Source organism: Triturus cristatus, chromosome 4_2 (genome assembly GCF_964204655.1).
Source record: "Triturus cristatus chromosome 4_2, aTriCri1.1, whole genome shotgun sequence".
In the NCBI taxonomy this organism is placed as follows: domain Eukaryota; kingdom Metazoa; phylum Chordata; class Amphibia; order Caudata; family Salamandridae; genus Triturus; species Triturus cristatus.
The window spans coordinates 985,742,497-985,758,481 of record NC_140586.1 but is presented as its reverse complement, the minus strand read 5'-3'; the positions used below and the strand labels follow the sequence as shown (position 1 = coordinate 985,758,481).

The window sequence follows — 15,985 nt, the reverse complement described above, 5'->3', positions numbered from 1 at the left end:
TCTGTGCCCATCCAAGCCTGGACCGCGCCCAGCGCCAGAAGCCCTAGCCCCCGCCGAAGCCAGGAAACCCGACTGAGATACGACACCGCCACCCTCAACGCACTTAACACCGGACTACCACCCACCTGCTACTGAGCCACCCCGAAGCGCACCCACGGACCTTTCACCTGCCAAGCCTGCAAATTCACCTGCCTCCAAACCTGCACCCCGCCCCCCGGACCTAGCAACAAGGCCAACCACCTCAAGTGCATCCTACTCAACACCCGCTCCGCCCACAAGCACGCCGTCGAATTCTGGGACCTCCTCGATACAACAGCACCGGACGTCGCCTTCCTCACGGAAACCTGGATGAACGCCTCCTCAGCCCCTGACATCGCCATAGCCATCCCGGACGGCTACAAGATCACCCGCAAGGACCACGTTAACCAAACAGGAGGAGGAATCGCCATCATCTACAGGAACACCATCAGCGTCACGACCAACACCGAAGACACACTCTCCGCCGCCGAACACCTACACTTCCAGATCCACACCAACCCCAAGACCACCCTCAGAGGTACCCTCATCTACAGACCCCCGGGCCCGCGCACACAATTCAGTGAAACCATCGCCGACTTCATCAGCCCGCACGCCCTCGCCACATCAGAATACATCCTCCTAGGGGACCTGAACTTCCACCTGGAGAACAATAACGACAACAACACCACCACCCTGCTCGACAACCTCGCCAACCTCGGACTCAAGCAACTGGTGAACACCCCCACCCACTACGCCAGCCACACGCTCGACCCCATCTTCTCCGCCAGCAACCACGTCTCCTTCAGCCACTCCACCGGACTACACTGGACCGACCACAGCTGCATCCATTTCACCTTCAAGAGGTCTACATCCCACCACCGCCCGCAACAAATCCCCCGCAGATGCTGGAGCAAAGTCACCACTGACCAGCTAACCACATCACTGAGCCAGAACCCTCCAACCGACACCTCTGACACCAACGATGCAGCACGCAACTTCACACAGTGGATCACCAACTACGCCGATGCCCTTGCTCCATTGAAGGACCCCCCAGGCCAGACCGGCAACAGGAAAACCACATGGTTCACCAACGCCCTCAAAGAATCAAAGAAATCCTGCCGAACTCTCGAAAAAACCTGGCGCCACAAACGGACTACAGAAAACATGACAGCTCTCAAGAACGCCACACGCACACACCACCAGCTGATCCGCACCACCAAAAGGACATTGTTCAAAGAGCGGCTGGACAACAACACACACAACAGCAAGGAACTCTTCAGCATCGTCAAAGAGCTCTCCAACCCCAGCGCCAGCAACAACGACATCACACCGTCGCAAGACCTCTGCAACTCCCTCGCCACGTACTTCGACCGCAAGATCGCAGACATACACGACAGCTTCGGCGCCCAAACTCCACCTCCAGTCACCAATCCTACACCCCCCACCACCACCCTCAGCACCTGGACCCCCATCAGCACTGAAGACACCACCCACGTCATGAACACCATCCACTCCGGCTGTCCCTCTGACCCATGCCCTCACCACATCTTCAACAAAGCCGACACCACCATCGCACCCCACCTCCGGAATGTCATAAACAACTCCTTCATGTCCACCACCTTCCCAGAGAGCTGGAAGCACGCAGAGATCAAAGCCCTCCTGAAGAAACCCACAGCGGACCCTAAAGAGCTCAAGAACTTCCGCCCCATCTCCCTTCTTCCCTTCCCTGCAAAAGTCATTGAGAAAACTGTCAATAAACAGCTGACCGCATTCCTCGAGGCAAACGACTCCCTCAACCCATCCCAGTCAGGATTCCGAGCCAACCACAGCACCGAGACCACTCTCATCGCAGTCACCGAAGGCATCAGGACCCTGCTTGACAACGGGGAAACAACCACTCTCATCCTCCTAGACCTCTCAGCCGCCTTTGACACCGTCTGCCACCGCACACTAATAACCCGCCTTCACAGCACTGGGATCCAAGAAAAAGCCCTGGACTGGATCACCTTGGTCCTCTCCAACAGAACCCAGAGTGTCCGCCTCCCTCCCTTCCACTCTGCGACCACCGAGATCATCTGCGGCGTACCCCAAGGCTCCTCGCTCAGCCCAACCCTCTTCAATATCTACATGAGCCCCCTCGCCGCCATCGCACGCAAACACAACCTCAACATCATCTCCTACGCCGACTACACCCAGCTGATACTCTCCCTCACCAAAGACCCAGCCACCACCAAAACCAACCTCCAGGAAGGATTAAAAGACGTCACGGAATAGATGAAGCTCAGTTGTCTGAAACTGAACTCTGACAAGACTGATGTCCTCGTCCTCGGACAGTCCCCATCCGCCTGGGACAATTCCTGGTGGCCCACAGCGCTGGGCAACGCACCGACGCCCACGGACCACGCACGCAACCTGGGATTCATCCTGGACTTCTCCCTCACGATGACCAAGTAAGTCAACGCCATATCATCCTCATGCTTCAACACCCTGCGCATGCTCCGAAAAATCTTCCGGTGGATCCCCACAGGAACCAGAAAGACGGTCACCCAGGTCCTCGTCACTAGCCGACTAGATTACGGAAACGCCCTATACGCAGGAACCACAGCCAAACTTCAGAAAAGACTTCAGCGCATACAGAACGCCTCCACACGACTCATCCTCGACATCCCTCGCCACAGGCACATATCTGCCCACCTGAGAAACCTACACTGGCTCCCTGTCAGCTAAAGAATCACGTTCAGGCTCCTCACCCACGCACACAAAGAGCTCCACAACATGGGCCCCGAATACCTCAACAACCGCCTCACGTTCTACACTCCGACCCGCCAGCTCCGCTCCACTCCGCCATCCTCGCCCTCGCCACCATCCCACGGATTCGCAGAGCCACCACCGGAGGAAGATCGTTCTCCTACCTGGCCGCCAAGACATGGAACTCCCTCCCCGCCCACCTACGACTGACCCAGGACCATCTCACCTTCAGGAAACACCTCAAGACCTGGCTATTCCAGCAGTTGCAGCACCCCTACCCCCCTCCCTCAGCGCCTTGCGACCCTCCCGGGTGAGTAGCGCGCTCTATAAATGTTTTTGATTGATTGATTGATTCTCAATTTCATTTCAGCATCATCCCTGCCAAGTGGAGGAATCAGTTAGTGACAATGGTTCAGGTCATGAGAGTACAGACTCAGAGGGACCCAGTGACCGACAGGGTGTGGGGACTGCCACAGAGAATGGAAGATCGACTTCCTAGTGGTGGCAGAATGCACAGGATCTGTGTCCAAACCATCCGTGTCTGCCACCCCCAGTTCAATCTCCACCTTCCCTGTTGCTCCCTACCCAGTTGGTCAGGCTTGCTCCCCTAAGACGGGAGCAGCCTCCTTCGCTCCAGGCATCCCACCCCCAGCCCCTGTTACCTCCACTGCCATGCATGAGGAGGCTGTTGACCTCCTGAGAAACATTTCTGTGGGTCGGAAGGCACTATGGCATGTCATCCATGTGCAAGACAGCCAGCAGCAACAGATGGTGGCCTACTTGGAAGGCATCCATAGTGCTTTGTGTCCTACAGAGATCTTTCCAGGCACCGGCCTCCCTCACAGCAGCCTTCCACCCATCCCATACTTCCACCCCACCTCTTGTCTCTTCCCAATACAACTTTTCTGATGCCTGTCCAAAGCACACTCACACATACGCATGCACACACTTCAACATCCCCAAGCAGCATACGCAAATAGAAACACCAAAAAACACAGAAGCACCCATCTACTCACATGACACGCACCCCCCTCATCACCACACCCCCACCAACATAACCTCAGACACCAAACCCACACCCACAGACTCATCCCCAACACCTAGCATTACAACAGACACCAAACCCACACTCACAGACTCATCCCCAACACCCAGCATTACAACAGACACCAAACCCACAGACTCATCCGCAACACCCATCATTACAACAGACACCAAACTCACACCCAGAGATTTATCTGCAACACCCTCGTATATAACAAGGGGGTCCCTGACACACACTTTGAAGGAGAAGTAACCAGTAAAGGATGAAAATTCAAAAACACAGACAAAAACTTCTCCAATAGCTTTAAGGGGGGATAAATTGTCTCCAATACTAATTGACCACACATCAGATCAGTTCATTTTAGGATTCAAATAGTGCACATAGTCCACTCATAACATTTATATTCACATTATTTATAACAGTAAAACACTTATATGCGAGCTCCACAAGAAGACAAATGCAATAAAAGAAAACACCCTACATACATAGACTACACAAAACTAGACACACCAAATAATGCAATACACTCACACCCAAACATACTTCACAAAAAAGGTGCATTTTTGTCTTTGTCATCTGCATTGAATACATACCAGTGTATATAAAATAGTGTATGATGTGAATTACTTGAGAAATGTAAATGTTTTTTAAGAAAAACAATAACTGGAACATATTTGATGTCCACATGATTGTGCTTTTCAATGTGTTGTGTTGGTGTGAAGTATGTGTGGGTGTGAGTGTATTCCGCCCTTCCTCTGTGCCCCGCCTGTGGTTCAAGTATAAGGTGAAGAAAAGGGGTTTCTTCTATTTTCTCATCATCTACTTGTTTGTGTGCCACAGAAGAATGTCTCTGCCAGAGGGCTCTCAAGGAGGGTACAAAATAGCGTCTCTAAAGCAATTGATGACAAGAAAACTTCAGGAGTCTGTCCTGGACCCAGAACTTATCGAATGAGTTTACTGTGGTGGAAAGCCAAAGGATGCCCAAACTCTTGATTCCTATGGGATGCAGCCTGGTCGACTAGTCATGCGCTCCGCAAGTCCTGGCCTGAGCCAGAGGAGATGGCCGAGCCCGTGAATGGCGCGGCTGTAGCCAGGGAGGGTTGAGTCCTGCACAATGCACTTCACAGCAGTGCTGGCCACAGAGAAGCCGCCTTTAAGATGCTAGCGAATAAGGAGTCTCTTAATGAGGTCATTGCAGCAACTCCTGGGCTGAATCATGACTCTATTGCATTATGAGTTCTACAGGACAAAGACGTTTTCACAGTTTTTGCTGATCCAAACATGTTGGACACGCCAGCATCTGCTCAACCTGCACTGGTTAATGCCTTCATCCTGCTTCTGCATTCTGTAGCTGGAAGCACCCCCTTGCCACCGAATGAAGCTGCTGCTCGCAATGTGCACTCTACTGTCCAAATGCCTGGTGGATTTGTGTTCGATGAAGAGGACGAATTTCATCCGAGCTGAAGGTCCGCCCCTTCAAGTAGCCCGTCTGGATCTCTCCCTGCTTGGCTTGGTTACACTGGAGCTGCTGGGCCTCGTCCTATTGAACAGGGTGAACCAGCAACTGTGCTTGCCCTGAGAGCAGCTCCCACACTCCTACTCCTGGGACTCAGGGGCATCTCCAATGTCTACAACTGTCCAGTCTGGAATAACCATCACATTCAGTCAGGCCTTGCAGCATGCTCAGCACCACATCAGAGCCAGTGGCAGCCACAGCTAAGGGACAAGGGTATCCAGGGGATGGCTTGAGGTGGCATTCAAGCTGCTTTGGAACTGATCTTTGTGGGGGGGCTCCATAGTCCACAATCTCATCTTGAGTGAACTGCAGATGACGCAGTGTCTATCAGGATTCTTTTTTTTTTTAGCCATTCCATGGTATATATGCATGGTACCTTGGCAACAAGCAGACTAAAAAACAGTGCTATCTTAACTCTCAACCTTCTACGCTTAAGCCAGCTTTTGTGTCATTCTCTTGCTTCATCCAAGCATGTGTCATTCTCATCTGAAGGATTATGAAAAGAATCCTCAGAGCTGTCTGAAATGGAGGAAAACCCTTGACTTCTTGAAACTTGAGGAAGACCCTGACATCCCCATAATGGATGTTGTCATCCATTTGAGCACACTATTGTAATACAATTATAAGAGTGAGTTTGTGCAAAAGCAAGAAATGCGCATGCGCGGGAGCTCGTGCATGCACAGTTTTCAATAAAAGTTGCGATGGAGGAAGAGGGAAGCCCAGGGACGCCGCCGATAATGTAAGGTGTTTTTTTTTTAGTTTGGAATGCTTTATTAAGATATTAAACAAAGTAAAACATCAGTAGAAGGTCAAATAACAAAAATAAGTAATAGCCAAAATAGTACAAATGACAGAATTTGCATCAATAACCCTCGATAGGGAAAACTAATACTTAGAAGGAAAACACATTTTACATAGGTAAGGTGTTTTACATTGTTCTTTTTTAACATTTTAGTAGAGCGGGTGGGAGGCGGGTGAGAGGCCAACTCCGTTCCGCCGCGAGTGTGCGGAGATTTGCCTGCTCCACCTACTTCGCGGAACGCAGAACAGGCAACATTCCGCATATTCCGTGGGCGGAACGGAGTTGTCCGCCCACCGCAAATTAAAAGGCAGAAACAAAGCAGATGCGTTTAAATAATCCCATGGCAGTTTACCCAACTTCGGAGTTTGCAAAGTCCAAGCAAACTGCATTACTGAGTGCAATTGATTTTGACCATGATATAACACAGACACATCATCTTGTACAATATCCACCACAGATGAAACAATATTATCCAATGTGTAAATGTGGGATGACAGTGTGTTAATACTATTGTCAATGACAGAAAGTACCTTTTCTAGATTAGTGTTAGAATCCAGATTCTCTAGTTGGCACCAGTGGGTACTACTGCCAAGCAGGGAACCTTTCTTCCAGTCAGGGTAAGGGGTTACACTCCTTTAACAACCCCTGCTCACCCTCTAGTTAGCGTGGCGCGAGCAGACAAGGCGTTATCGCAGGCGTAATGGTTAAGCAGTTGTGATCACATACATCAATTCAATGTCACCCCCACAAATGGACTCCACACTGGGTGTATCAAAAAAAGACTTCTTTATATAAGCAGACTTTATCACAAGACCCAATAACGTGTAAAACGGGCCCACAATACTATTTGTTTAAAGCGTTGTTGGTTTCAGTTCAGTTCAGGCGATCTGTGCGCTTCGTGCGCGTCGGCCGGTTCGTGCGGCGGTAAGAGGCCTGCGAGCGGGGCTCACGAGCATTGGCAGACACTCCGGGGGACATGTGCACCTTGCGGTGCGAAGGGGCACAGTACCTTAATCTTTGTAGAAGTTCATCAGGGACGGCACAGTAATCCTCAGCGCGCGCGTACAGCGCAAGGTCCTTTCAATCGCGGTGCGAGCTCCAGCTCAAAGGGGGCCTCAGTCGCGGTGCTCAGGGGGACGATGCAGACGTACGGTGCGCTGGCTCTTAGTTGCGGCGTTCGAGCCGGACCTTTGAGGACGGCGCCTTTGTTCTCGGCACACTGCGAAGCCGGCAGCACGCTCCGGTGGGGAGCCGCGTACCAGTCACTCTATGAGCCACAGCCTGCCCTCAGCAAGGGTAGGGGGGCACGCAAAGTGGCACGATGCAGAGGGGAAAATCAAGTGTCACAAAGTCCTTCCTTTGCGTTGCGAGCTACGGCTCGGGGGCCTTAGTCACGGTGCTCGGGCCGGTCAGGGGGCACAGGCTTGCGAAAGTACGCGCTGGGTTGGGAGGTGCACACCTCTCGGCGTCAGCTTTGCAGGGAGAACGGCAGTTCTCAAAGGAGGTGAAGTCCACTGGTCCTGGGACTTCGTTCAGGGGGCAAGCTCAGCACAAGCCCTTGGAGACCTTAAACAGCACAAGTTGAAGCAAAGTTTATCAGCAGTCTTTCTCCTCTCCTTAAGCAGCAGGGCAACCACTGCAGGCCAATCCCCCAGGTCAGGGAGAGTACTCCTCCTACAGTTCCTTGGTTCCTTCTCCTCAGGCAGAGGTTCGTCTTGTAGCAGGGTCTAATTTCTTAGGAGCAGGGCTCCTTCATTTATACCCTAATTCTTTTGTTCTCTCAGGCCAGGGGGGCCCTTGCCTAGCTCATTCCAGTTCTGGAGCACTTTGTTTACACGATGCAGGCTCTTTCATTCAAGGTGCAGGGCAGAGTCATCAGACGCTCCACAGGGGGCGGAGCCGGCATTGTGGTGGCAGAGCACAGTTCCATTCAGAGCTCAGGTGCACTCCTCCCACCCATCTACCTGTCAATCGTCCTATTCATCACCAGGCTACCTAGCCCTGCCCATCTGGGTTCCTCCAGCCCTGTCACTCACGCAAGCCAGACAGCAGATACACATCGCGCAGAGGCGGCTGAAATGGTTTTAGGCAAGCAAAGGCCAGCTTTCTAAAAGCAGCGTTTGCAAACGCGGAATATTAAAATAAACCTTACGAGAAGGTGTACCTTACTATTCTGAGTTCAGGCGTACTAAACTCGATCTTCTACCATGTTCCCTGGGCATGTTAGGATCATAGGATGTAACGATCTTAACAGCCCATTCTGGCCTATGAGAACAGGGTAGCCTTACATAGTGAAAAACGAAAATGGCTGTAATTCACTATGAGGACATACCACACACATCAGGGCTTGTCCTACCTTATGCTTACAATGCACCCTGCCCTTGGGCCTACGATAGGGGTGACTGATATGAAGTTAAGGGAAGGTTTAGGGACTGGCAAGTTTGTGCACTTGCCCAGTCAGCATGGCAGTACCAGACTGCACGCAGGTTCTGCAATGGCAGACCTAGACACATTTTACCCGGCCGCTTCTGTGGGTGGCACAACCAGTGCTGCGAGCCCACCAGCGGCATTTGCATTTACACGCCCTGGCACTCCTGGTGCACTTTACTAGGGTCTGATAGTAAACCAAATAAGCCAATCATGGAATCCAACCAACATATACAATTTATATTGGGAGCACTTGCACTGTGGCACTGGTTGGCAGTGGCACAGTGCTCTGAGCGGCCAACACCATAAAAACACATGAGACACAGCGACAAAAAGTGGAAGGGAGACTCACGGCAAGGTGCCAGGTCTAACACGTGTCCCCTCCAGCTGAAAAGTGGGGAGAACTACCCTACCCCAGGGAGTTCCTCATCACTAAGGCAGAAAAATCTGGACAGACCGTCAGCATTGGCGTGATCTGTACCAGGGCGATGTTCCACCATGAAATCCATACCCTGTAGGGAAATGGACCACCTCAACAGCTTTGGATTCTCACCCCTCATATGCATCAACCATCTGAGGGGCCGGTGGTCTGTCTGAACCAGGAAGTGAGACCCAAACAGGTAGGGTCTTAGCTTCTTCAGCGCCCAGACCACAGCAAATGCCTCACGCTCAATAGCACTCCATCTCTGTTCCCTTGGTAGTAACCTTCTGCTAATAAAGGCTACAGGTTGATCTAGGGCCTCTTCATTAATCTGTGAAAGAACAGCCCCCACACCATGCTCTGAAGCGTCTGTCTGAACGATAAACTCTTTGGAGAAGTTGGGAGCCAAAAGCACGGGCGCCGTGCACATAGCAGCTTTCAGGGCCTCAAAAGATTTCTGACAGGTGTCAGTCCAAATCACTTTCCTGGGCTGCTTCTTAGAAGTCAGCGCTATCAAGGGGGCAACAATGTTGCCATACCCCTTGACAAACCTCCTGTAGTACCCGGTGAGACCTAGGAAGGCTCTCACCTCTGTCTGGGTTTTGGGCGACTCCCAATTCAGGATGGTTACTATCTTGGGTTAAAGGGGTGCCACCTGGCCACTCCCAACTTGGTGTCCCAAGTACACCACTGAGCCCTGCCCGATCTGGCACTTACTTGCCTTGATCGTGAGGCCTGCCTTGCGCAGTGCCAACAACAATTCCCAGAGGTGGCGCAGGTGTTCGTCCCACGTAAATGTATGTAAATGTATGTGTCTTGTAAAGCGCACTGCTGCCCTGAGGCGTCCTGGCGCTGTAGACCGCTGGGGAACCTGTCCTGGCTATCCCTGTGAGATGGTCCCTCCTGGGTATCTCCAAGGTGAAACCAGGCATCCCCGGCGAATGTGGGGGGCCGTTGTGGAGATGAGGCAAGCTAATGCCCAGAGTCACCGAGTGTGATCCCTGGTTAGAGTAGGCACCGAAGCGAGAATTATCGAGTCCGCTGGCCCTGGTCCACAACCCTGCCGCGTCAGGGATTGAACCCTGGTCCCGGGCCGTCCTCTGCTTCTGGGTCTGCTTCCTCTAACCAGTGAGCCACACCTCTCCACGTGGAGCTGAACACCCCGATGTCATCCAGGTAGGCGGCACTGAACGAATACAGCCCAACCAACACCTGGTTGACCAGCCTCTGGAAAGTGGCAGGGGCATTCTTCATCCCAAAGGGCATAACCCGGAACTGGTAATGCCCATCAGGGGTGGAAAATGCTGACCTCTCTTTGGCCCCATCGGTCAAGGCGATCTGCCAGTACCCAGACGTTAAATCAAACGTACTGAGGTAGTTGGCAGCCCCTAGCCGATCTATGAGCTCATCAGCTCTGGGGATGGGGTGGGCGTCAGTCCTAGTGACTGAATTGAGTCCTCTGTAGTCCACACAGAACCGGAGTTCAGGTGTGGCTCCCGGCGCTGCAGCCTTTGGGATCAAGACCACTGGGCTGGCCCAAGGACTGCTGGAGGACTCAATTACCCCGAGTGCAAACATCTTGGAGACCTCCTCCTTGATGCAGGCCCTCACCCTGTCAGTCACCCTGTAGGCCTTGTGCCTCACAGGTGGACTATCCCCAGTGTCCACATCATGGACGCACCAATCAGTGAAACTGGGAACCAGGGAAAACAGGTCAGAAGATTGTCCCAGCAACTGGCGACAATCATTCTGTTGCTCAGGGGTCAGGGCGGAAGAGAGGATGACACTGTCTACTGACCTATCTTGCTCCTGGACTGACAGGAGGTCAGGAAGAAGCCCGGTCTCCTCTTCCCTCCCATCATCTGTTGCCAAGAGCATGCCCACTTCGGACCTCTCCAAGTGGGGCTTGAGGCGGTTGACATGTAGGACCCTCATGGGGTTTCTTGGAGACTTCAGGTCCACCACGTAGGTAACAGGACTCTTGCGCTCCACAACCTCAAAGGGACCGGTCCACTTATCCTGGAGCGCACACGGCTCCACGGGGGCCAAGACCCACACCTTCTGTCCAGGCTGAAGCTCAACCAGAGTGGCATTCTGGTCGTACCACCGCTTCATTTCCTCCTGGCTGGCTTCCATATTTGCCTCACCAAGTTGCCTGAATCGCCTAGTCTGATTCCTGAAGGCCAGCATGTAACTATATACATTCTGGGGAGGTTTCCTGGGAGATTGCTCCCAGCGTTCCTTGACCAGACTTAGAGGTCCTCGCACTGGGTGGCCGTACAGAAGCTCAAAGGGACTGAACCCCAGAGACTTCTGTGGCACCTCACGGTAAGCAAAGAGAAAGCATGGTAAGAGGACGTCCCACTTGCGCCTCATGGGTCCTTCTAGACCCATTATCATGCCTTTGAGGGTTCGGTTGAATCTCTCAACCAACCCGTTTCCTTGGGGGTGGTAAGGTGTGGTGAACTTGTAGGTTACACCACACTCTTGCCAAAGGGATTTCATGTACTTGGACATGAAATTGGTACCCCGGTCAGACACCACCTCTAGAGGGAATCCCACTCTGGAGAAAATTCCCATCAGTGCTCGTCCCACCACGGGGGCCGTCACTGTCCTCAGAGGGATGGCTTCCGTGTACCGGGTGGCATGGTCCACCAGGACCAGGATGAACCTATTGCCCATCGCTGTCCTGGGGTCCAGTGGCCCTATAATTTCAATCCCCACTCGCTGGAATGGGGTACCGACCATAGGGAATGGCTGGAGTGGAGCCTTCTACTTCCTTCCACTCTTTCCACTTGCCTGGCAAGTCTGACAGGTCCTGCAGTGAGTGTCCGAACTCCTGCGCATTTGAGGCCAATAAAAGTGGGTGACAAGCTTCTCAAAGGTCTTGTCCTGCCCCAAATGCCCTGCCAATGGCACATCATGATCCAGCCCCAGTAGGAAGGCTCTGAATTCCTGGGGTACCACCAGCGCATGGGCTGACCCAGGCTCAGCAACCTTAGGCTCGGTATATAGGAGGTCGTTCTCCCAGTAAATGAAATGTGACCCAGACTGATCACCTGCGGCCTGGTCTGCAGCCTGCTGCCGCATACCCACAAGAGAAGGGCACTCCTTCTGCGCCTTACAAAAGTCCTCCCTGGAGGGACCTCCTTCCTGCTGCCAATGGGTCAGCTCAGGCAGGTCTCCCAGTTCAGCTATCTGCTCCCTGGTAGGCTCCAGGGCATCCCCCTCAAGGTCTGCTTCCTCCTGGGCCGTGGGAACTTCAGGGGCCGGTTTCACGCGCCCCCTGCTCCTTCTCTTTAAGGCCGGTCCCTGGGCCTCCCTCTCAGGCTCCAGGACCTCTTGAGCACCTTTACTTGCTGCTATAGATCGTGTGGTGACACACGCCCAATCCGGCATACCCAACATCTCCAGGTGAGCACTCCGCTCCACCTTAGCCCAAGGTGAGCTCTCCAATTCGTTCCTTAACAGACAGTCTACAGGCATGGCGGGCCTCACAGCTACCTGAAGTGTACCAGAGACCCCCCCCCACTCAAAGGGAACCTGAGCCACCGGGCAGTGACTCTCCGTGTTGTCAGTGGCAACAACTGGATAGAATGCCCCAGGGACAACCTGCTCTTGAGACACCAGGTGACACTTGACAGCTGTCACGCTGGCTCCTGTGTCTCTCAGAGCTTTCACTCTACGGCCATTTATGGTCACCCACTGCCTGTACTTCTTAGTGTTCTCAGGCAGCTGGGTTTGGGGGACCACTTCACAGTCTCCTAATGAGACAAGGGACATCTCTGTGGGACCCCACCCACCTTGGACACCCATCTCCTCCCCCAAGGCTACACTAGCCACCTGCCAGAGAGTAGCAACAGTGGGTGCTGGTTTACCAAACAATGGACATTTTATGTCAGAGGCATAATGCCCCGTGTTACCACACTTGTAACATTTGATGGGCCCCTTCTGAACAGGAGGACCTGTCGGGGCCCCGGATGGTTTCTGGGGCGGGGGAGGCTGAGAACCTTTCCCTTGGTTCCCTTGGGGATTACTTTGGAGCCTTTTTGGGAACTCCTTCTGGTTACCCTTGTCCCCCCCACTCTTCTGCTGGGGACCCTGCCCACCTTTTGGCAGAATCTCCCACGTGACCCTTGTGGACCCTGGTACTGACCCAGCGGTCCGCCTCTGTCGTGGCTGTTAGGCCGTGAGTAACTACAAAAGGCCACTAACCTGCAAGGGCGGCCAGCAGGGACGATGTCGTGTAGATAGGTCCAATTATTTCCCAGGAAACAACCCCACCCAGAGGATTGTCATCTCGAGGTGTGAGGATGCAACCCGGGGAACAAAAGGAAAATGAAATGCGTGGAAACTGCGGATGCTGTGGTCTCAGGAACGGAAGTATAACGTGAGTCACTTCGTGGTGAGGCAATGTCTCTTCGTGGGTGGGGGCTGCAGGGAGAGGAAGAGAAACAGAGACAACCTGATCAAGGATACAGTTGAAGGAATACTATCGTAGTATATACACCCCCATTCCCCCTTAACTCGGGTAGCTCCTTACTGTGGTCCCCACGGACGATCCCAGAATACTATTGGCTTCAGGAAAGGAAGCAGTAAGGAGGAGGAGGCGGCAGTAGTCCGCTGACGGAAAACACCAGTAGGCGTGTTATCTTCACAACGTCTCCTCTGGAATGTCTGGAATAGACCAACAGGGATAAATGGAAGCAATCCGGTTCGAGTCCTGCCTGTAAGTCAGAGGCGGCAAGAAAACAGGGAATAGCAGAAGCACGCCTCAACCGCGTGAAGTCCTTCGTAATTGGGGAATTTGCAAATGAGGAACAAACTGAAGCAACTCAAAGATCACAGAAGGAGTGGGGGCCGCTTCCACTCGCTGCGCTAACCTAAATACCTGTAATGAGCTCCGGGGCTCTTGAAACGGGTGAAGCTGCAAAGTCTCAATCTCCGTGAACTCCAGGGACAAAATGCCACAAGGACGGGGCTTGAAAACAGTAAGCGCGCATGAACTCCGCGGGGAATACCATCCGCAACGCGCTTACCCAAGAACTCAGGAAAAACGGAACGTTTGTCAAGCCCCGCGTACTGGAAGAGGCGGGGCTTTTTTATGGCGCGGAATCAGGCAGCGCGCAGCGAGGCCCACACAGCGCTGCCCCTTGGCTTTCTGGATCTTGTAGTCCGATGGGGGCAAAACTCGGGTGTGTCTCTCGAGGATCGCGACAGAACCCCCTCTCAAGAACCGTCGTCTTGGTCGGTTGACCTGGCTTGCCTGGCTTTTTTCGATGGAACCGTTCCACCAGCCGGGGACAATGCAGATTAGTTACTGGCTCCCAGGTTCTCTCCTCAACTCCGTAGCCCTTCCAATCCACTAGGTACTGCAAACGTCCCCTCACACGTCGGGAATCTAGCACTTCTCTCACCTCGTATTCTTCCTGCCCGTCGATGTTCAGTGGTGCCGGCAGAGGGATTACTCTAGCGCTGTCTGGACAGGGTTTTAGCAAAGAGACATGGAACACAGGGTGGATTTTCCACGATTGGGGCAAGGACAGCTTCATGGCAACAGGGTTTATGACTCGATCGATACTATAGGGCCCTACAAACTTGGGTGTCAGCTTACCCCCTTTTTTGACCCTTAAATTCTTCGTTGATAACCATACCTTATCCCCTATTATGTACGAGGGTTCAGGGGTTCTTTTTTTGTCTGCTTGTTGTGCTCTCTGTGCTGTTTCCAACTGGCCCTTGACTTCTGTGTGCACAGCTCGTAAATGGGTGTGGTGTTTGTGTATGGTAGGATGTTGTGTTTCTATAGGCCCTTCAAAGGGTAGGAAATACGGATGAAACCCATAGAGGCAGAAGAAAGGGGAACACCCTAACGTTGAATGTTTTGCGTTATTGTATGCAAATTCAGCAGTCCAAAGTAAAGAGTACCAATCAGGAGTGTTCTGGAGGGTGAAACATCGCAAATATTGCTCGAGGGTTTGGTTTAGCCTTTCCGTTTTTCCGTCTGTTTGTGGGTGGTAGCTGGTAGACAGACGAACTTCCACTCCCATGATGTCGCATAAAGCTCTCCAGAATCTTGAGATAAATTGGGTTCCACGGCCGGTAATGAGTACTCGGGGTAGTCCGTGTGCACGAACTACATGCTGGAGGAAGATGACAGCGAGTTCAGCGGATGTAGGCAGTTTCTTTAGGGGGATAAAATGGCCCATTTTGGACAAGTGATCAACTACCACTAGGATGGTGGTGTAGTTGTCACATGGCGGCATTTCTACAATGAAGTCCATCGATATAGTGTGCCAGGGGAACGGAGGCACCGGAATGGGGTGTAGCAATTCAACAGGTCTGGAATGACTAGCCTTGCTTTGGGCACAGATGGCGCAGTTTTTAATATAGTTCTTGGTGTCGTTCCGTAGAGAGGGCCACCAAAAGGACCTCTCGAGGAGGGATATGGTTTTCGTATGACCTAGGTGTCCTCCTAATTTGGAATCGTGAGCCCAGGCCAACACCTGTTATTGTTGGGCGGTTTGGGGGAGGTATAGAGCATCCTGATAAAACTACAGTTTGTGTCTTGTGGTTCGCTGTTCGGGGTCATCCTGTATCCAGGTGTTACTTTCCAGCTGGTCCCACGACGCCTTCAGGTCCTCAAGGAAATCCATGGCTGTAATTGCTGCGATAGTTTCTGGGGGAAAGGAGTTCTCAGTGAGAATATAAGGAGGTTCTGGGTGGACTTTTGTTTCTTTAGTTGTGGGGTCGTCTAATATTGACAACGCGTCAGCTTTTCCATTCTGTGCTCCTGGTCTGTATCTAATAATGAAATCAAAATCGGAAAAGAAGAGTGACCACCTCATCTGGCGTATTGTGAGGGCCTCAGCTGATTTCAGGAAAAAGAGATTGCGATGGTCGGTGTATATCTCAATGGTGTGGACGGCACCTAAAAGGTAGTGCCTCCATTATTCACAGGCCCGTTTTATGGCCAGTAATTCTTTATCCGTAATGGAATAGTTGATCTCA

The 15,985-nt window shown here is 52.5% G+C and overlaps 1 pseudogene; it reads left to right on the top strand.

The window, feature by feature from the left end:
- Positions 1–4,969: 4,969 nt before the first annotated feature.
- Positions 4,970–5,560, top strand: LOC146839222 (ubiquitin-like protein 7 pseudogene; annotated as a pseudogene).
- Positions 5,561–15,985: the final 10,425 nt, after the last annotated feature.